The following is a 23,927-nucleotide window of genomic DNA, read 5'->3' as shown; positions in this document are numbered from 1 at the left end:
AGTGAGTGGCTGCAGTATAGGCATTTAACCACTGCACCACCAGGGCTCCTTGAGACTAACTGTGCAAAAGAAGTTGTAGCATGAGCTTTTGTAGACTATCACCATTTTGCAACTATGGTCTGAAATGCATGGGTCAAAAGAAGCGGCTTCTGGTTCAGATGATGCATGCCACCAAAGTGACCAGATGTCAATCTGGCACCATGATCTGATCCTTTGGACCAGATCAAAAAGAAGATGGAATAATCCAGCTTCTGGTGGTGGATAGTTTGGGACTGTGGTGGCGGCCCACTTTGGAAGTGGACTGTGCACTCCTGTTGGGCCATCTGCATCACCCCTTGGTTTACTTCCTCAAATGAATGCTTCATGAATCTGAGGAAGTAGACCAAGTGCACAAAAGCTTACGCTATAACTTCTTTAGTCTGAAAAGTGCTATAAGATCTCTATGCATACCATAATTTCATATATTTGACTGCAGATCTGGTCCAGTGATCTATGGCAATAGTGCCAAAATCATCACTAAGCAGCAATCATTAATATGGAACAGTTACCTAGATAGCTACTTAATCACAATTGTAACTCCTCCAAAGTATAGTTAAGCATGAGGGCTGGACAGACCGCCATTCTCCCTCCGGAGGGAGCCCGCAGCAACCAAACCATGCAGGCTCCCTCCGCTCCGAAAAAAACAACACTGTGACATGCTCACTATATAAGTGCGGCGCCTGGAGGTGTGGACATGGCACCATGCTTGTGTCGTGCATGTGCATCACGTATGGATGGTGCCATCCATACGTATTAGGGTTGCAAAGTGTGCAGCTGCTGCGCACTCTACAACCCTAATTTTGGTGCCGGCACGGTGCTTGTGGCCCATCTGTACTGGGCCTTAGTTAAGTGATACTTAACTGGGTAGCTGATTTAAAATACTCAGCCTGGTAACAAAATGGCCAGTGCAGTGGCAGGGGAGGACAATCTGTGCAGGGGCAGGGAGGTAAACTGTGCAAGACTCCATTGTATGAAGGAAGTGCTGGATCCCTCCTTCCACAAAGGCCACAGAAAGTAATGCCTGCTTATGTCACCAACAGGATTCCAAATAATGTTTTCTGTGTCAGCCTTCATTTGTTTCCCAGTCATTTGTCTTGGTTATAATGTTTATTCATTTGTTAAATGCTAGCAGTGATGCAGAAGTGACAAAACATAAGACTGCCATTATTTGAAACAAAAGTAACTATGGTAACAGTGAGCTTTACTGATAGTACCAACTTAAAATTATATTTTAACTAACCAATATATGTGTATGTGTGTGCGCGTGTGTGTGTGTTTAGAAGGCAGTTTTCATATCTAGAACAGTGATGCTGAACTGATAATTACCTAGGCCATAACATGAATCTAGCCTGTTTGTAATTCTCTGGTGTGTAATGAACCCTGATTCTGTCATTCCAGAATTGTCATGTTTACAATTAAAAATGAGATTGTGAGTCAATTTGTCTCTCTCTTTTTTTTAACCTACATGATCTGCACATCTGACACAACAAAGCAGCCAAAATCTGGTGATGTTTATTTGCCATCCTTGTGTGTGCTTGGATATTGCTTACCCTAGCCTCTTAATTACTCCATATCTGTATTCAGTTTGTGAACAAAACATATGTGAGATTAGCCAGTGAATTCATGACATGTGGCATTAAACGCATCACGTCCCCAAGGTGTGCATGCACTAAAAATAAAAATAATAACAATAATTTAAAAGCTTACTTCTGACTTTTCATTCAAATGGTGTCATAAATCATTCATGATTTTGAATCGCAATGTGATCAGTTTGGAGAGATTGTGGAATGTGATGTATGGTGTGGTGATAACACTGGTGGGTTGTTGTTATTTTGGGTTGTATAGTGAATGGTCTAAATACCCTATAGGCACCAGATCCCATCTGATCCTGGAAGCTAAGCAGGGTCAGCTATGCTTAGTATTTGGATGGGAGAATACCAGGTGCTGTAGGCTATATTTCAGGGGAAGAAACTGGCAAAATCACCTTCGAGTATTCCTTGCCTAAGAAAACCCTATGAAACTCATGGGGTCACCATAGGTTGACAAGTAACTTGAAAACACATAAATATACACATAGTGGTGAAGGGCCGGCTAAACTGTACCTTCAAATGAAGTTGTACAAGTCTGTTAGCTGATGTGAGTCTTTCATGGCCTTGCTGGATCTAGCTTGCAATTCTTACTATTATTTACATCTTTATTTATAGGACCACCTCCTCCCATATCAACCACCCAAGAAAGAAGATCTATACTGAACTTATTCTTCAGATGACAGTTGAATGGTGTCAGGAAAGTTTTCCATTTCAGTGTTGACATCCCAGTTCTCTCCCCAGGCAAGTTCAGTGGGTGCTAGTTCTTGTAGCATTTAGAAGATGGTTTCAGTTATCTTTATGTTTAACACTTCCTGCTTTTCCTAGCATGTTCCTGAATAAGGTTGATGTTAGATTTTCCTGAATGATACTGCTCCACTTTTTTAAAAAAGGTATTCTTATTATAGAAAGAGTATTTTTAAACTACAAAATGCAGTGGGGTTTTTTTTTTAAAGAAATAGGTAAGTAGCTAATAAATATTTTATACAATAAAATATATGGGAATCTCTTTGACTTTCTTGAAAATTCCTGTTGCCGCAGACTGATGACCCCAAACATTAGAAACGAGAGAAAATGGCTCCCTTAAGCAATGATATTATGTCACAGCCAGGAATGCGAATAAACTCTTCCTATGTCACCTGTGAATAAATGTACGTGGGGAAAGTGCCATTGACAAGCGTGTACTTGATAAATATTGTTGCTAGTGTTTAAAATCATATATAAATAACAATCAAAAGTTGGATAGGTTTTGTAACTACAGTTGGGAGAGAAATTGTTTGTTTTGCAGAGTTCTGACAATTGCCATTTTTTCCACAATCATTTAGAAAAGAACTTGAGCTTGAAGGGGGGGGAAATCCATATAAGAGAAAAAAGTTTGCCTATCTTGGCAGAGGGCTTTGTGTACTTAGCTCTTTTAAAGTCTGGATTTAAACCCTGTGTTTTCAGGTATGTTCGTGGCAGTGAATTAGAGCTGCCTTGCCTTTTCAGACTGGCTACCAATCTGAAAAGCTAGAACATGGTCTCCTTCATGCTGAGAATATCTCTACCTACTACATTTGGATTTCTTTTTCACTTTGTTTTTGCTGAATCCACAATTTTTTTTCCTTTAGTTTAAATTAAAAGAATTTGAACAGGGGAAAGAGTGAAAGTATGTTATTTGTCCATCCTCATCTTTACCCCACATCTTCCATGGGAAAAGCTAAGTCTTATCACAAAAATATAGGATATATGACTTCAACAAAGGTTAGATCTGACTGCAGAATCAGATTTCTTCTGTTGAAAGTGATCAGTTTTTTTGTGGGTTGTTTGTTGTTAACTGCTGTGAAGCTGACCTCAACTCATGGTCACCCTATAGATGAGACATCTCCGAACCCCTATTCTTCACTGCTCTGCTCAAGTCCTACAGGCTCAGGCCTCTGTCCTCTCTGATTGTATTCCACCATCCTGCATGTGGTCATCTTCTCTGCCCTCTACCTTTCCTAGCATCATTGTCTTTTCCAGTGATTCATGCCTTCTCATGATGGGCCCCAGGTATGACAACCTCTGTTTAGTCATCCTGGCTTCCAGGGAGAGTTTGGGCTTGATCCGCTGATCTGTTGTTGTGGGTACTCCAATAGAAAACTGCTTTAGCTTTTGGGCAGACAAAAGCAAACTTTGCAGAGATAGACAATGAAGTGAAAGAACTGAATTTAAAAACTTTTTCTTTTAACATATACTAGACAGACAATAGTTCATGGCAACTTTGGGGGCTGCATATTGTTTTTCACTATCTAAGAAGTTTGTAAAACATAAAAGCTTGCACCAGCGCCTTCACTGATTCCTTGTTGATTATACACTAAGGTTCTAAATCATTATAAATGAATTCATCACTGGAACTGGGATTCAGAATGTATGAAATTCCTTTGTAACATTACAATGAAGATATTAAAAGGATGGGTGGAAGGAAATGATATTATTATTATTATTATTATTATTATTATTATTACTACTACTACTACTACTGCGCCTTCCTCCCAGTACAGGGAATCAAGGCGACATTAAGTTAGGAATTCAAATGTTTGTACAGCCAGTACTGAGGAAATCATCTTGGTTAATATTTTATCATATTTTGGGGGATCATGTACATATCCTTCCTTAAGCACTGCAAAATCAGGAAATCTCAAGGTCAAAGGTGCAATTCTCCAACCACACTCTTCAAACCATTTTACTGTCTGGATTGCTCTCACTGATGCAGCATGACGTTCAGATGCTACTTTAATTATAGTCATTAACCATTCCCTCCAGCAGCCATGGTTAATTCAGAATTTGGAAATGTTGGGCATGAAGCTATATTTTCTGGGGCTGTGGAAAACTGGGGATTCGTTTAACAGGAAGCCAGAGACCTGATGTTCTTTTTCTTAAAGAAAAGAAAAGAAAAAAAGTCTGAATCAATTCTGCTTACTTCGAAACTTTCCTTAAGAGAAACATCCTCATAGGAATTCATCAATATGGCCACACTAAGCAAAGATTGTATCCATGGCAGTCATCATTTATCTAGAGCACACAGTCCAGTAGCTTCATTGTCAGCGACAATAATTTCCACTTTAAAATTGTTGATGTGGAAGGGATAAGGTGATTTAACAGGTTATCCGCTTTTGGCAATGTTAATAAGTGTCCTCTAGAACCACAATATGGAAAAGGCCTTTTAATCCTAATGTACTCTGTATCCCAAAGCTGTTATTTCAGACAGTACATTAAACTGTTATGAATGATTCCCAGCTAAAAGCATGACTGGTATACATTAGCTTGGTTGTGGAAAACTTCTGACTTCCAGTGTTAATAATGATCACTGATATATTTAATGACATGTTTGACTATGAAAGGTCATGTAGAAAAGTTAAGGATGATTTTTACATAGATTCCTAGGGCAGGAATGTCTGCAATTTTTGAAAACATAGAGAGCTGCAATTTATGACTGACTATCTGAGTGGATCACAGAAGTTAGCAGAAAGCATTTGTTTGCACCACCACAAAAAAAGGCACCAGACAGTTAATTTGAGTAAAAAATCCAACTTTTATTTAATTAATAAATGGATCTGCAATAAGACAAAGAATTAATACATTGAGTATGTGTAGATATCACCTAACCTCAAGAAATGTCCAGTAGCATCTCAATTTTGCCACCTGGATTATACTACCCTGGCTCATAGAATTGGATTCCTGGTTTCATAGGATGCCACAATTATTCTTTAAAAAAACCCTCATAAACTTTGAAATAGCATAACTGAATATAGGGTTGGTTGGCTGTTTGAATATCCTGCCCTTCTATTTTCCTCTGCTGAAGAAGAACAGTTAATGGAATGGGAAGGGAGGTGATTTTCAATAACCTTTCTTTTCCTATACTGCTACCTGTACCCCTGTAAACCTGCTTAAGAGGGTTAAGACCCTTCAGAGCTTTGTGGAAGGAGAAGCTACAATGGAAGCTGGAAGCTTTGTGGAAGGTGGGAAATAAATCTCCTACCTTTGCACTCAGCTTACAGAAGCATCTCCTTTATGAAAGAGCTTTTTCCCCCCATTGTGGGACACAAGCTGGATGGTAAGTACTCTGTAGTATTCTAAGGCACAGTACATATTGTCAAGAAGCGGCGTCCAGGTAGGGTTGCCATATCCGTCCTCCACCAAACTGGGACGGGGTGGACATCCCGCCCTTTCCCGGCCTTGCAACCAATCTGAGAAGCTTCTGGGGGTGGGACTTCCGATCACAACGGCCACTGGGGCTTGTAATCACCAGTAGGAACCCACTGCGACTACAAGCCCCAGCGGCCTTTGTGACTGGAAGTCATGCCCCTGGAAGCCTCTCTGATTGGTTACGAGGTCAGGAAGGGGAGGGACGTCCGGCCATGCTTCCTAGGGCCAGCGAGGAGGACCAAAGAAGGAGGAGGACAGTGGGCTGGAGGACAAGGGCAGCAGGCTGGAGGATGGGAGGCTGAAACCTGTGATTGTCCCACCTAAAAGCAACCCTACGTCCAGGTGGTGATTCTAGTGTTAGGGACCATGCACTACATGGTGCACAGCATCACAACACTCCTCTAACTCTGTGTCCACATAATGCAGTACCGAAGAAGTGCTCCCAAGCCACGGCAACATAGCTATCGTGCCCTACAAAGGCCAGATCGGAGCCATGCCGTGCAGTTGCCGTGGCCCTGATCTGGCTATAAAAGGGGTGGAATGCACAGCCCCTCACTCACGCACCATCAGCAGAGGCTCTGGAACTATTGTTCACTGCACCAGAATAGCCTTGCCCAAGCTAATTTAGAGCCAGCAGTAAATTAACACAGCTGACCTCATTAACCAGCAAAGTTAGCTTTAAGAAAAGAGGTTCCTAATTATTATGTTCATCAGGCTGTATCTACACTGCAGATATAATGCACTTTGACATTGCTTCAGCTGACATGCTCAGTGCTATGGAATCTTAGGATTTGTTGTTTGTTGTGGCACCAGAGTGCTCTGATAGGGAAGACTAAATAGCTCACAAATCTACAAATTCCAGAATTCCATCACCTTGAGCCATGGCAGTTAAAACGGTGTTAAACTGCTTTACCTCTGCAGTGCAGATGCAGCCTTAGTGTTTGAGGTGTCAGCATGTAACAGGATGCAGAGATCCCTCCAGACCTGCAGGTGCTGCCTGGGGTGGACCAGGTTCTGCTTCTCTTTCAACAGGGCTTTCAGTCTCCTCTGGTTCTGGCTGGGGTCATCTTCCTGGCACTCGTCTTCCCCTTCTTCATCTAAGGAGGCCCCGTCCAGGTAAGGCATGCCATTTTCATTTTTTCTCAAGACCCTCTTGCATCTAGTTTGGCAGCCATGGGCCCAGTGGTACTCCTCTTTAGGGGTCATTTGTTGATCCCAAAAATATTGTGGTTATTCTCAGGTTGTTTCCTACCCCTAAGAAACTATAATATATTTCACCATAAAGCTACCCATGCTTTTTAATCTTCCCCTTTCTATAGCACTGTAACGGTGAAGTCTTTTAATGTAGACATACATTTCTGATCCTTGCTTGACACGTTATAAGCGATGAAGAAGAACATGATCACATGACCTAGAAAGTTTCGTATGGCATGAATACTTGCAGGAAAAACAAGGATTAACAATATAGGCATCATGGGTTGTCCAGCACTGGACAATCACTGCTTTCCACATTTGCTATACTTTGTGCACTGACACCTCAGCCCAATTTCACAGTTCAGTGTTCTCACTTCGAATTCCATTTCTGCATACAATAGAGCAACCCAACCTTGTGAACAAGGCAAATAACAACTAGCACTTTCCATGCCTATGGGAGAAAGGATGGATAATGTCTGGTGCTTAGCAGTGACTAAAATTGAATGACACGTCAGTTTAGTCATTGTCCAAAGTGAACCCACCTGAATTAGGCCAGGCAACTCCATATGTCAAGACAATTGTGCTATCAGTTAATATGCCTGTAATATCTTCTTTTCTCCTCAGACATAACCAAGAAAGATTGCAATATTATGAGATATGGAATGGGGGGAGGAGGTCTGTGTTCTCCCAAGATGGCAATTTATGTTGGAGAGGTGATGTTTCCACACAGTAACATAACAGTAACAACAACAGTGAAAGAAACAATAGACCTGTCACCATCTGCCATAAATCAAGCAACCTGTTTTGTCTGAAGCAGTCTGGTGCTCCTATGAGAATGAACAAGGCCTTTTCTAACAATTACAATAACAGTGGAGAGTGCATGGAGGATTGCCAGGGACCCACCAGATGAATGTGCCAGTAGATAAAAGAAAAAGTCTGCCAGGAAGCAGAAACATCTAGAGTGGGTTGCTAGGAACAATAAAAGGCATGGGAATACATGGAGACAGCTGGCTAAAACTTTACAAAATTATTAATAAATATATGTTAACATTCTTCAGTTCTATTGCTTTCATACTCATAGAGGTAACGAAGCCTATGAAATAAAGATTTAAATTCTTAAAAGTATTACAAGAGAGAGGGAAGAGAGGATTTTTAATGTGCTTTCCATCCTGTGGGTAGTCCTTAACTAATATACAATAAGCAAGGCAAAAGATTGTACCAAGCCTTTCTTAAAAATCAGCTCCAGGTTCTATTGCAATGCATTCATTTTGAGCTATGGTCTTCCACCAGCACTAACCCACTGAAAAACTTCATTAAATTAAACACAGCATTACTATTAGTTATGTTTTTGTTGAGGAGTTTTGGTAAAGGAAATATATAAGACATCTAGTTCAAAGTCTTACTGTTTAGATGCAGTATAAGGCCCTGGACAACTTTAGAGTAAGCTACTGGGCACTTTCCCCACTGTTTCTGTTGTTGTTGTTGTTGTTGTTGTGTGCCTTCAATGGTTTCTGACTTATGGCAGCCCTAAGGAAATCCTATCACAGGATTTTCTGAGGATGGGAGTGAGTGACTCACCCAAGGTCGCCCAGAGGCTGGGTGAGGATTAGAACCCTGGTGTTCAGAGTCTAGACCAACTCTTAAACCACTGTACCACACTACACTACATCCCACTCCTGTCATCACAGGAGGACTTGCTGCTTCTTCTGTAACTTCCAGATTCCCATCTGACAGCAACCCAGAAATAAACTTCTCCATGATTTTGCCTACATTTTGGAATCACTGGTCATATGGTGTTTGTAAGGCATCCACTGTGGCATGCTTTTGCATCTCTTAAAGACTAGTATCTTCATCTCAGCCTTCTTGAACCAACTGTGCTTCCCAGATTTAGAATTATGTTTGGAACCTCTACTTTAAAACATTTGAAATCATTATTTCATGTTTTGCATTGATTATCAATATGTATTTTAATAAGTTTTTTGTAACATGTATTCAGTGGTTAGAATCCTGTTGGTGAACCCATATGCTTTTCTGTGGTTGGTGCAGAAGGAGACATATATCACATGCTCCATGCAACAACTTCTTGCCCACGATATCTACCTCTTTGTTGCCAGCATGTCCACCACAGCCACAGAGACAGTCAGGCAACATCCAGCAGACCTCTGAATGTGACAGTATTCCCACAGCCCTCCTAAGGATCCTCCAGAGGTCTCAAGAGGGCTGAGGAGGTGATACTATCATTGTGTGCCCAACTGCAGGGATATGGCCAGATGCTTTCTGGACATCTCCACCCTCCCCTGGTCATTAAATGGCTGTTAGGGGAGCATGTAAGCACCAGGAAGGTAGGTTGAATGCACAGGGAGAGAAAAAGGAAGCAGAGCTATGTTGGATCTCTCCTCTTAGGTATTTTATTTTATTTTTCATTATTTTCCACTTTCCACTCTAACTTATTTTTAGCTGAGGAATTATTATAATAACACTATTAATATCAGCTGAAATCCTGTTGGTAAATTACAAATGCATAAGCACTGTAGCTTCTGTACAGTGCTATGCAATCAATCTGTCCTGATTCCGCCCTCCCCCCCCCCCAAAAAAAATACCCCACTTACTGGACAGTAGTGACTGTGATTGATGGGATTTTGTTCCCCTGTTACTTGGGAAGCCACTGACGCACATTACCACCCCCTTCTGTTATAGATTTTTGGCATGAAAGGCAGAAACAGAACCTGGGCATCGTTTCCAGATGTCATTTCCTATATCAGTTTCATTTCCCACAATACAGAGAATTCCTCACTAAATGTAACAATCTTTATTTGTTCATTAAATATCAAACTTTGATGCAGTACAGACCACCGAAAAATGGTGGCCTGCCAGCACCTGTTTTTCCCCCAGAGGGAAGCTGCCCTATCAAACCGTGCGGCTTCCCTCCAGTGGAAAAAGAACCCGAAAAAAGCAGGTTCTTTTAAAGCTGCAGGGGCAATGTAACAAGTGTGCCTGGCGCACTTGTTATGTAAGCACCATGCAGCAATGTGCGGACACCGCGCAGCAATTATGTAACAATGGTGGCACCCATTGTGCCACCATTATTATACTGCCACCATGTACTAGGGTTGCGGGGCATGCGGTCGCTCTGCCCTGCGCAACCCCTAGTATGTGGCCAGGCAGGCGTAAAGCCGGTCTGGACCGCACCTTTGAATCACCCAGGCCATAGTATTTCTGATCTGGGTATGAAGGCTGGACAATGAAAAAGATGACAGAAAAGTAATTAATTCATTTGAAAAGTGTGCTTGAGAAAAATTCTATGGATACCATGGACAAGTGAAAATGGTTTCAGAACAAATCTTACTAGACGCAGATATGTCTAAGTTATCTCATGCTCAGTTTTATATTTCTCTCCCTCCCTTCATAATTTCATAGATGCTGGGCATTTGGACATAAATGACTGTTTCCAACATGTCATACTATCTCTAGGGTAAATGAAATATTTTTGTAGTGATGTCATGAAAATTTTCTTCCTTGCTTGAATCGACATCATTCTAAATCCTTGATTGTGCCAGAAGCATAGAGGTCAGAGAGGAAAAGCAATACCTGTGCCTAGGCTGAAGACGGTTCTAAATTGTCACAGCTTTTATTGGCTACAATTGGCAGTATTTGATGATGCATTTTAAGCCACTTTAGTTCCTATCCCAGGAGAAAGGCCGGGCACGCATTCAATAAATAAATAAATAAGCGAAACTTCCATTCTTTGGGCAACTCAACTGTTGACTAATACCACCATCTAAATGAACATGTTGGAATAATGCTGATGGAAGTCGGAGGGGTTAAAGGCCTACAGATCATCAGCAAGAACCTTTCTTTCAGCAACAAAGTAGCCATGTGAGAAGGTAGATAGTGTACCTGTAAGTTTAATAGTTGTGTGGAAGACAGAATTTCAGTTTCTGGGATGACCAGGGACCTTTACCTGCATGAACTGCAACTCCTTCACAGGGATTTGTCAATGGGAAATGGCGTGCTATGGATCTGGCATAATAGTTTTCCTGGTTTTTATGGAAAACTTTCACAGAAAATTAAAAGTAATGATGCTTTAAAACAAGACTAGCAATACTGCTATGAGGAAAGGAAACGCATTATATCCAACCATGATAAACTTCAGTCTATAGCAAAACATCATTAGTAATAGGAGAATAAGGTCAGCAATGGAAATATTAAACCTATGGGAGAGCCTCCTGAGATCTAGAATAGGACCTGATCTCCACTCCCAGGAACCTGATGACAATTGGTTGGCTACCAGCCTGGACAACTGCTGAAACAAAGTTAAGCAGTGAGCTGTATATCCAATCACCGGCTGCATATTAAGAGAAGAATCTTCTATATCCTTTTCCACCTTCCTATGTAATATGGACAAATAACTCCCAATAGCAAGCACCCAGGTCTTGCCAAGAAAACCCTATGATAGGTTGACAGTAAGTCGGAGTTGACATGAAGGCACATAACAACAAACAACAAAAATGCTAAATAGAAGGCTTTCATTGCCAACATCAATAGGTTTTTTGGGGGGGAGGTTTGGACTATAAGGCTATGCTCTAGACATTTTGTCAGCAGCTGTGGCTGGCATCTTCAGATATACTGTTGGTTGAGGGGAAGTTAATCTGTGTATTGTTCTGTTGTTGAATGGGAAGGCCTACAGGTTGTCTATTTAATTAATGTTCCATTGTCTGCCCCCTCACCCTGACTGGTTTTCATTTGCATTTGCTGGGTCTTTATTTTGGTGTTTTTCAGGACTGGTAACCAAACTTTGTTAAGGGTTTCTTCTTTCCTGTTTTCCAGGCTGGGTCAGCCAGAAAAATCAGCACTAGGAGAACATGTTATAAACCATCCTGGGCATAAAATGCTGTTTGAAAACACTGAAGTTCTGGACCATTCCACCAACTATCAGGTCAGAATGCACAAGGAAGCCGTCAAAATCCATAAACACCTGGTCATTTTCAACACGACAGAAGAAACCCTGAAAGTAAACAAAGTTAGGCGACCAGCCCTGAAAAACACCAGAATCAAGATCCAGCAAATGCAAATTAAAACCACCAGTTTCCCAAGCAGACGATGGATCATTAATTAGACACCCTGAGGTCTTGCCATAGAACAACAGAACAATACACAGGTTAACATGTAAATCACTTCCTTTCAACTAATAGTATATATACCCCACTATCTTCCATGTTAGCATTCTCTGAAGATGCCAGCCACAGCTGCTGGTAAAACATCAGGAATAAACTCTTCTAGAACATGGCCTCATAGCCCAAGAAACCCACAAAAAAGAACAAAAACTCTGTCTCATACATATGTCAGACCAAGCTGGTGCAGTCCTATTCATGATCAAAAATACATAGGCAAATTATCATACAGCATATAAAGTCAGCAGAGTCTTACAGTGCCAGCACATATTCTAAAGTGCAGTGTGATCAATATTTTGTGCCATGAATTCATTCATCTGCTAAAGGGAAGTAAAACTGCAAGAAATCACTGTATGTTTGAAGAAATGAGATATTGGGAAATGGAGCTCATAATGAGCTCAGCTTTGTAGAGTCTTCCCTGCGTGTGCCTGACCTGGGCAGAACTACTTTTCAATTTGTGAATCTCAGTTTAACAATGACTGACAGTTATGCTAAACGGTGTGCACCAGCAGCAAGCTTTGTAATCACATTACAGCCTACATATTGAGTTCCACATTCATTATGAATTTTACTTTTATTTCATCATTTCACTCACATAAAAATACCTTCTCTCCCAGAATTTACCATGTTATTGCAGGAATTAATAAGGTTCTTTGTTCCACCTTGTCTTTGGGATCTTAATAATTGCATGAGAAGCAGATTTTATTTTAAATAATAACAAATGTAGCTCTTTTGCAAAACTAGCAGTCATATTTATCAGCTGTTTGCTAGAGAGAGGTGATATCAAGGATCATTCACAACTTTCCATAGCAGGGGGACTGTGAATATGCTCTGAACTTCAGTTTGTACTTTAATGATCTGTCCAAGAAGCTGGACCCTGTATCCAAATTACACTGAGAACCTTGAAAAGCACTTTTAAAGTCCATAATAAAATCCAAAAAATAAAAAATAAAAACCACTATCTGGGACTAATTTTACTGGCTGAGAACCACTTGGTGGAAACCATTGGCTGGGACTGATACTAAGCCCACCCTTCCTTCCCTTTGTTTCTGTCTCCTAAATGTTATAGTAACAGTTTTTCAGAAGTTATTAGCATCTGTGAAGCTCCATATGAACAAAAGGGGTTATTTGAAGGATGTTTCACTCGTGTGTCTTTTTGACGAATGATTTTTGAGGATCTTTTGTACAATCTAATTTACAATTATAAGCCTGAATTCTGTTGGTAGTCCCACCTAAACCAGACCCTTTGAATTAATAGAATTTATCTATGCAGTGACTTAACATTTAACAATTCATTGAATGGGTCTACTCTAGTTGGGACTAACCAACAGGATTCCAGCCATAGTTCCAAGTCCCTTCCTCAATAGTTAACTATGGTTATATATATATTTTTAAAAAACTATTTTCTCATATCTCATATTATATCATAAACAGACAAATATCTGAGGAATACTTTAACTGGGACCTTTTCATTCCAATTTAGCACTGTAAGCCAATGAATTGTGGTAGGAAATATGCCTAAGAGAACATTAAAAATAAATTTGCCATGAGAGGACAGCATGCTTTAAAGGGGGGAAATCATTGTAAAATTGAGAGGGTGACATATCAACATGCCCAAATTCATCCCTCAGTTCCCCAGCAATGACACCCCAAAACAATACACACACACCCACACACATTAAATACTACACCTAAATGCTGATTTTATCATGCTGACCTTCTCCTGACTCAGAAGACCAGCTTTGAGTAAAAAGCACAAGACTGAGGAAGAAATAATCAATAAAAAGGTGGGGGGTTGCATGTCCACTGGACTCATAAGTAACAATAAACTGGGGCAGAGAACAAAATTCAATTTATTCATACCTATTCAAAATAAAAGAACAGTATCAGATTCTTAAAGAGTGACCATAGACACATATTTTGAGAGCATCCAAAATTCACCCTTTGCATGTGGCATGTATTTATTTGAATTTATTAGTCAATATAGAGCCAGTATGGTGTAATGGTTTGATGATTGGACTAGGACTCCAGGGTTTGAATCCCTGCTCAGCCATGCAAACCTGCTGAGTGATTAGTCACACTCTCTCAGTTTCAGATGATGGCAATAGCAAACCTGCTCTGAAGAAACTTCAGCACTAATGAGGAAGAACACCAAAAACGTGCTTTTCTAGGCACTTTCTTCTGTTCCAACTCCACATTCACAGCAGGGAAGTGAATCAAGTGGAAGAGTGTGAATGCAACATGGGTGGGAGATACAGTTCAAAAACACTTGTCCAAAAACACATTCTCTTGCTTTAGCACATTGCACACAAAGATAAGTACATCAAATGGCTGAGCACGTGATGGGCCTTTTCAACCTACACAGTAATCGCACTTGAACTGCCATCATTTAATCCAATGGAATCCAGAGAGGGGCATTTAGAAGTCTCAACTAGATAGCTCCAAGGCCTCAACAAACTACAAACCTCAGGTCGCAGCCATGACAGTTAAAGTGCCAACATTGGTTATATGGCCGAATCAGTGAAATTCTCCACCAATGAGTTTCCATTTCAGAGCAATGGTTATACATTCATTACTGAATGCACTAAAAACTGGTCTCTTCTGACAAGTCTACTCACATTCTTTTTAAAGTACACATAATTAAATAATTAAAGTACACATAAACTCTTCTTAATGGCTTTATATGTTCTTTTAAACAGTTTTTAAATTGGTGTTTTGTATATTTAACTGATGTTAAATATTTAATCTCTTGATGCATTTTAATCTGTTGTTCTTCTTTGTCTCAATTAATAAAAAATTAATAATAATAATAATAATAACAGCTATTATTGTTCTTGTTGTTATTGGGAAAATGAATTTATTACAAGCAACTATTCATATGTAAAGAGACAAGGTAGTGTAGTATGAGCATTGGACCAACACTGAAGATCAGGGTTCAATTTCCCGCTTGAGCATAACAACTCACTGGGTGACCTTGGGCAACTCACACTTTCTCAACTGGTAATAGTAATGACAACCCCTGTCTGAAGAAACCTGTCAAGAAAACTCTATGCTAGGGTGCCTTAGGATCACCATAAGCTAAAAGTGAATTGGAGGCCTTTGCCTGAAAAGTTTACTTAGGGGCAGCTCCATTCCACCTGTCTTTGCGCTGAGTTAGTGCTGCGGCAGCTCCACGCTGGAGCACCGATGCACTGCCAAAAAGAAGCTGCCTAGAGCAGCACTGCAAACAGGAAAGGGCGCCACCATGGCACCACTTCCTGTCTGCAACGTGCAGATGCTGCAACATCATGGTGATGGCGCCGCCACCACACAATAGGGTTCGGGAGCGTGCGGTTGCTGTGCACTCCTGAACACTAGTTATGGTGCTTCCCGCCCATCTATACGGGGCCATAAGGTCACTACGTTATGCTCTTGTGGTGCCAAGTGAAGACTCTTTTTTTTTTTTTAAATGTTTTCCAAGGCATTTTAAAAATTGGTATTAGCACTTTGAGATATTAATGCCCCTCTGTATTGCTGCTGGTTTTACTTTGAAGGTTTTAGGTTCTGACTTTGTTTTTTACTCTTTTGTGTTGGTTTTGTCTTGGTTTCATTATGTGCTGTGTCACATAATGGTTTTGTTGTTCATATTTTATATTTTTAAAGCATCATGTTTTATATTTTTAAACCTGGTTTCATTGTTCATATTTTATTTATTTTTTAAAGCATCGAGCACTATCCAGAAAACTCTGGTTATCGGATGATATGAAAGAGTTGTGTGTTTTTTTTAAGGACAAGATGTTTTGATTTTCTTTTTAAGTGCATAGCAGAGCTGCATAGCTAAGCAGACATTCTGGGGAAAAAGTATTGCAGAATCCATTAGCCAATAAAAGGCTTCTATGAAACAAATGGTTGTATGCAAAAATATACTTCTATCAGTGTAACTGCATGGTTGAAGGAGTGATTTTCCTCTCACCTGTAAATGTGCATATAGTTCTCAAAAACAATCTGGATTTGAGAGATATACAGGATGCTGAAGAGGGAGAAAGGGAAGCAATAAAAGGCAGTCCAGTTGTAGAGTGTGGGATTTAGTGCAAAGGCTGAAGTGATAAAACATTTGTGTGAGGAAGTAAGCCGAACTGTGGACTTACTTGTTACACTGATTGTGTTTTTGAAAATGTTTGGGGGTGGTATCCGCTAAAATATTTTTTTAAAACTTAAACCAATATAAAAAGAGAAACAAACCTAAAAATCCAATGAAAAGATGTAGCAGTATAGATACTAAAAAAACTGCCCTGAGGCGAAACTTCAGGGGATGGAGTGTCACAACCAAAAATACCCTTTCCTGGTTGTAGAGGTTTCAGAGAGGAGGACATCAACAGATGAATGGTATAGGCAGGTGTGCACCTCTGAAGCAAGGCCCTCCTTTCTTTGCTCCTTGTATTGCACTGTGTATGTACACCTTCACATTCCCTCTAATTCTGCTTCCTGTAGCCTTTGTTCATGGGTCTTTCTAAGTAAATAATGTGACTCTTATGCACTAGACGGCTGGACACATTTATTGGGCTACTTACGCCTTGTAACCATTTAAAGTGTCCAAATATGACTGCGATTAGGAAGGTAGAGTAAAAGCTAATGATCTATCCATGGTTTTAAATGAACCTTTGCATAACACTAAGAACGAATGTGTCTATTAATAAGAGGATTGTATGAGATGTTTAAAGGTGTATTCACCCTGTAAAAATCAATGTTTTCTATATCAGTGGGGAATTTCTTCTACTACTGCAGAACCACAATTCCAGCAATAAACATCAGACTTTAAAAGTTTCATCAGCACAACAGTATAACAACAATTCAGCCTTTACATTTATCAGAAGATAAGTACACATCAAGTGTAGCACTGTATCTGTGAATGCTACCAACTAACAAATGGAGAAATATCTTCAATGCTGTACCAGAAATACTCCCAAAGTAGAGACTAGTGATTTGGAATAAGCATTATAGTAAAATGGCATTCTAGATAAGCATCTTGAAAAGAGTTTGTCTCTATTTTGATTCTTTCTCCTGACTTGTAATGCTGATGAAATATGTTGGTGGCATTTCACCCTTGCAAATTATAATAATATCATGCCACAGCTTTACTCCTCCAAAGCAGCATTTTCCTGGTGTCACCTTAGTATTTCAGGGATAGGAGTCCTTTGACATTTGGGGGCTTTTTGGCACTCCTTTGGCACTGTGTCATATGGACACAGCGCCAGAGGAGTGCTGTGATGTTGCCCACTGTGTGGTGGGGCATGCAGCATCATGCCGGCATGGGTGCAGGGTTAGGGCATGCATCGTGCAGATGCCATGCCCCCACTCCACCCCTATGGCTGGTCTGTTAAGGCTGTCAATGAAGCTTATTTCTGAGTAAATATGCATAAATGCACTACAAAGTTATTCTGCAAATTAATTTTAAATCTAATATAGTTTCCAATTACAGGTATATTCTCTTAATGGATGAACAAAATCTTTCCTCAACCAGAATTTTTTTAAAAAATTTTTGGGATTCCTTCAAAAATTCCTGGAAGCTAAAAACAATTACAGTTTGGAAATAAGGTAGAAATGATAGTTGTTTAAATAAAAAAGATCTAACTAAACATAGTTGAACTTGTTTCATATGATGAATCGTTTTAACTGAGTTTTAATTTACAAGCCACTTTAATTCCCACCCATCACCCACATCTCTATTCCTAGAATTATCCTTGCAAATTAATTTTGAGAATATTTCTGTCCACAAGGTTATAATTCATCTAGATGTGCAAAATTAGGGAGCCCTGGTAGCACAGTAGCTAAATGCCAGTACTGCAGCTACAAGGTTGTGAGTTCGATCCTAGGGACTCCATGGTTGACTCAGTGTTATATCCTTTTGTAGGTTGTTAAAATGAGTAGCCCAGTTTATTGGGGACAATAAGCTTACAGATTGCAAACTGCTTAGAGAGTGCTGAGTTAACTGATAAGCAGTACAGAAATGTACATGACATTGCTATTGCTATTTGTGATCAGGACCAATCCTCTCCCAGAAATTCAATATGCAAACCTCACTATCTGTGTATAATAAAAAATCCATTGAATACACAGCCCCAGTAATCGTAGAACTACAAAAAGACAGCGAGGGGGGACCTAGTTGAATCTTAAACAAAACAACAACCATTTGTTCTGCTGGGATTTATTGATAAGAGTATGTCAGCATTTCCATTGTAAAGTCCTCATTTCAAATGTTTCCTCTTGGCTGTGACTGGCTATACCTTGGGCGGTGATTTGACATAACAGCTTGTCAATCCAGATGGAAAACAAACTTTTTTAAAAAACTGTTATTATTCCTTAGAAATGAGTGTTTTAATTTTAAGCAATTTTTTTCCTGCACATATAGCCCAATGGTTCTTGTGCCAGATTTGTGCCCTCTGGTATTTTCCGTAAAAATGCCAACTAAAAACTTCCAACATCCCAATCACAAACTTACTGAGAACATCCAATTTATGTGCAGCATTTCCCTCTGTGAAGGGAAACACTCTGCCTAGACTGATGCCTTACTTCACTCATAGAACTAGCAGACAAATTTAGGAAAATGCCAGACTAAATGGCTGGTGCCCTGTTAGCAACTGATATTTGTGCAGATATTCATATGATCAGTGTAGATTGTAGAATTCAGCTTTGCTATCCATGCTGATCCTTAAGCCCTTTCCTGAATCTTGTGGTGTTACCTTGATTCTCATAGCTGGGAGAGGACCAGAAGCATTTAAGCAGAATACAGCTGTGTTTCTACAATTAGATACATAAAAAGTCATCTTCTCTGACCTCTAGAACTCCTTAAAGGGCATCTGGGAGGTCCCAGAAGACGAAGCTATGTATCCAGGTACTTGGATGACTTCTGTCCTTTGTTATTGGTGTTGTGTGTCTTCAAGTCATTTCCACCTTATGGCGATCCTAAACTGAACCTATCATGTGGTTTTCTTGGCAAGATGTTTTTCCAGAGGAGGTTTGCCATTATCTTCCCCTGAGGCTGAGACTTGCTCAAGGTCATCCAGTGGCTGAGTAGGAGGACTTCAGTGCATTTGTCCCTAATGGTGGCACATGGCCACTCTGCCATTAGGGACAGTGGGACTTGAGCATCTGTGAATTTTGTTCTGTGGGAGAGGGGGTCAAAAATGGATCCCCCACAGATACCGAGGGATGACTGTATTTCTCAGTATTCCTTTTTATTTTGTATTTCTCAAAATAAGTCAGGAATTTTAGAAAATGTGTAACTTTTTTCTGGTGGCCATTGGAAAGAATAACAAGAGTATGTGATGGGGAAGGAAAAGAAGAGCCTGTTTATCCTGAAACATCTGAAGAGAGCCCCCTAAATACAACTCTCCACATTTACAATGGTATGTGACAGGCATATCTTGAGATAGGCATGATAATATGTTGCATTCACCTTGTCTACAAATTGAGGACATGTCTACATAGAACTGTATACAAAGCATGCACTGTTAATCACGTCTAGCAAACTTATCTTTACAACTATTTCTGAATTATACCAGGAATTCTGTTGTCCATCAAAGGTCATTTCTTCTCTTGGAAGATAATGTAACAGAATACAGTTGTCCCTCCATATTCGCTAGGGTTAGGGGAACAAGACCCCCGTGAATATAGAAAAACCGCAAATAACAAAAACACTGTTTTTACCTGAGAGGACACCTCTCTAGTAATCTCTAGGTCCTCCAGTGCAACTCTGTGGTCAATGTCCAACATGCACTGATCATAGAATGACACTGGAGTAGCTACAAATGGTCTTTCAGTGCAACTTTTAGTAAAAGTTGACCACAGAGTTGCACAGGAAGACCTAGACAGTCAGAATATATATAAAAATATAAAACATATAGAGCATTTAAAGTGTTTAAAACATTAAAAACATCAAAATACACGGACTTTTAAAAATAAAATCATGGAATATATATTCATAACCTGTGCAAAGGATAGAAATTTATATTTATTTTAACTGAAAAGCTCTAAAAGGGGGGAAAAAAATGTATAATACAAGGCCTTAGGCACAGAGCCTAGATAAATGCAAGTTGCAAAAGGCCAAGCTGTTCAATTATGTTGACTCATAGTCTTGCGTGTTTTAACAGCCGAACAAAGAAACTTAGCCACTATTTCCGTTTTACTCTTCTCAGTATCGTTCAGCAGGTATTCCATATACCAACTGTTCGATCTGCCTGGAGACTTGAGCAGGAGGGGAGAGATTAATCTTGCCCTCTCGTCTTTATAGAAGGTACAAAAGAATAAAATGTGTTCTAACGACTCAATAGAACCATCACCACAGGGACAAACCCGTTCATGGTAAGGGATTCCCTTGAACCGACCCTCTAGAAGTGCTGAAGGAATTACATTAAATCTGGCTTTAGAGAACACAGCTCGGTACTTTGGAATAGTTAGGTTTTGCAGATAAAATGCCTCCTTCTCTGAGTTAAACTGTAGCCCTAGGCTAATGGGAGAGCAGGTGGTACAAGCAGAAGATAAAGAATATTGAGTATCAATATCTCTTATGCGGCGTATCATAATCTGCTGGGCTCTCGAAAGGTCTTGTGACATTAAAAAACTATTTGAGAAACCCAATCTCAGCAATTTTTCCTGGATATTTTTAGACCATAGGGTGGTATAATTGTCTTTCCGTATAAGATGCCAGAGACCTGAGTCAGGGCCCGCATAAAAGAGTTTCAACCAGTACTTTAAAGTCCACGTCCAAGCAGAGCATTCCACAGAGTGGCAGCCCGCTTCAAGTCGTAAAGCAGCTGAAGGGACGCAATTAGGTACTCCAAATAATTTGCGAAGATAAACGGAAAAGACCTGTTCTAATTTTACAGAGAAACCTTGGATCCAGATGGGTATTCCAAATAACAATTGTGGTATAACCTTGGCCTGAAACACCTTCAAGGCTGCAGGTAAAAATTGGCCTCCTTTAGTATAAAAGAATCGGATTAGGGCTTTGGCACTATTATTTGCTGATTGAATAGCTATTGAACTCTGGGATGTCCAGCCAAGAGATGCTTGAAAAGTTATTCCTAAATACCTAAAAGTGTTAACTTGTTCTAACCTATGTCCATTTAGAATCCACCTGGATCGAGTCTTTTTTCTTGAGAAAACCATAATTTTTGTTTTACTATAATTGATGATCAGGCCGTTATCTTCACAATAACTTCCAAAAACTCTCAAGATATGTTTCAAGTCTATTTCCGAAAAGGAAAGGAGAACTGCATCATCTGCATACAAAAGTAAAGGAATACTAACAGAGGCTAGTTTAGGAGAGTGGCGTGCTTCCGCGGAAATGGAAGCAGAGAGATCATTAAGATAAAGGTTAAATAATAAGGGTGCCAAAATGCAACCTTGACGCACACCTTTTTGAGTGGGGATAGATTTCGTGAAATTACCCTGAGTGCCACATCTCACCTGTATAGTTGTATCTCTATATAGATTCATAATTAACCAAAGTAGTCTCCTATCAATAGAAGAGGCAAAAAGTTTTATCCACAGCCTTTCTCTCGGAATAGAATCGAATGCAGATTTCAGATCAATAAATGCCGCGTATAGTCCTTTGCTTTGGGAAGTAGAATATTTCTCAGCCAGGTGGTTTAAAACCAAACAGTGGTCGAGAGTTGTTTTGCCTTTCCTAAAACCAATTTGTTCGTTACCTATAATATTCTCACTATCTATCCATTCTGCGAGGCGGTTTTTGAGGAAACGGCCATAAAGTTTGCCCACAACTGAGAGTAAGCTTATGGGTCGATAATTGGATGGATCGTTTCTAGAACCCTTCTTATAGATAGGGATTATAACTGCGTTTAACCAACTTGGAGGAATTTGGGCCGTTTGATTAATAAGAGTGAAGAGGGACCTAGACAGTCCTAGAGAGAACATATTAATGAAATCCGTGAATAATCAAATCCGCAAATATCAAAGCCGCAAATATGGAGGGATGACTGTAGTATCACTCTTACATTGGGGCTTAAGAATTTATTACCAAGTAGAGGTATATACCATCTTAAATTGGCACCCTTTCATTTTTTTAAAGATAAATTTGTTGGATCATATTTCTTTCAGCCACTTGCAAATTGTCATTCCAAACAAGAAGGCATTTCTAAAGGAACACATACACAAAATTGTTCTTCCTATTAAGGACACTGATAGTACAGTTAGGGAATATTGGGATGGACCAGAACTCTGAATTTGGTAGTAGATTTGCTAAGTATATGCTGGGAAAATGCAATATACAATCAATAGTTTAATTTAATTTTGGAAAGTCAAAGTTATCATGGATGATGGCAGTCTCTGAGAAATATCTTCAACTGAGTCACCAAGAATTTGCCACATTTGGGTGAAATAACAAGGTGATTGCATGTGGAGGCAGGATAGGCATGGTTGGATTATGCTTTCTTTCTTTCTTTCTTTCTTTCTTTCTTTCTTTCTTTCTTTCGATATTTTGCAAGAATTGTGAAGCTGGTTAAAATAAGCTTCCTGTCACAATTCATAGGTGGACAGTCACAATCAAAATTGCTTACACAGTAGTTTAAACAACACTTACACTAAGGAGCCACCATGGTGTAGTGGTTTGAGCATTGGGGCGATAACTCTGGAGACCAGGGTTTGAATCAGCTATAGAAACAACTGGATAACCTTGGGTGGGTCAGACTCTCAGCCTCAGAAAGCCATGTGAGATTCACCTTAGGGTCACCATAAGTCAGCTTGAAGGTACACAACAAACAACAACAACAACAACAACAATAATAATAATAATAATAAAGTTTTTATTTATATCCCGCACCTTCCTTCGATCAGGGCGGCTTACAGTATAAAATTTCAAACAACAATACATACAATAAAATCCAAAATACATCACATATAAACAATAATAAAAAATACAGGCAAAAAAGCCCCAAAGCCCTTCCTCTTGGCCACGAAAGAGGAGGGAGGCCCACAGGATTTTTAATCGGGGAATGCCTGTTGGAACAGGAAGGTCTTCAAATCCTTCCTGAATTGGGCCAGGGTGGTAGTCGAGCGGAGCTCAGTGGGCAGCGTATTCCAAAGGGCTGGGGCAGCAGTGGAAAATGTCCTCCTTGTGGTGGAGGACAATCTAGCCCCAGGCACCTTCAGTAGCTGCTGCCCAGATGTCCTGAGGGTGCGAGGCGGAATGTACGGGGAGAGGCGGTCCTTTAGGTAACCTGGACCCAAGCCATTTAGGGCTTTATAGGTAATAACCAACGCCTTATATTGGGCCCGGAAGCGGATAGGCAACCAATGGAGATCTTTCAATACCGGTATTATATGGCTGGTCCTGGGAGCACCAGTGACCAGCCGGGCTGCCATGTTCTGAACCATTTGCAGCTTCCGAGTTTGATATAAGGGTTGCCCCATGTAGAGTACATTGCAGAAATCCAATCTCGAGGTTACCAGAGCATGTACAACAGTTTCTAGGTCCCTCTGGGCCAGGTATGGGCACAGCTGGCGAATCAGCCGAAGCTGATAACAGGTGCTCTTGACCGTCGCATTCACCTGAGCAGTCAGGTGAAGCGACGAGTCAAGAAGCACCCCCAGACTGCGCACGGAGTCCTTCACAGGGAGCGTGACCCCGTTCAGGACAGGTGGAACCACCGCCATTCCTGGACCAGGGGAACCTATAACTAGTACCTCCGTTTTCTCTGGATTCAATTTGAGTCGGTTTTCCCTCATCCAGCCCATTACTGACTCCAGGCACGCCACGAGAGGAGAGACCCCA

This window comes from Sceloporus occidentalis, unplaced genomic scaffold (genome assembly GCF_023333645.1).
Source record: "Sceloporus occidentalis isolate IW3139 unplaced genomic scaffold, rSceOcc1.0.p SCAF_6, whole genome shotgun sequence".
NCBI classification, from domain to species: domain Eukaryota; kingdom Metazoa; phylum Chordata; class Lepidosauria; order Squamata; family Phrynosomatidae; genus Sceloporus; species Sceloporus occidentalis.
The sequence above is the reverse complement of the archived record's forward strand: the minus strand, read 5'-3'. Positions refer to the sequence as shown.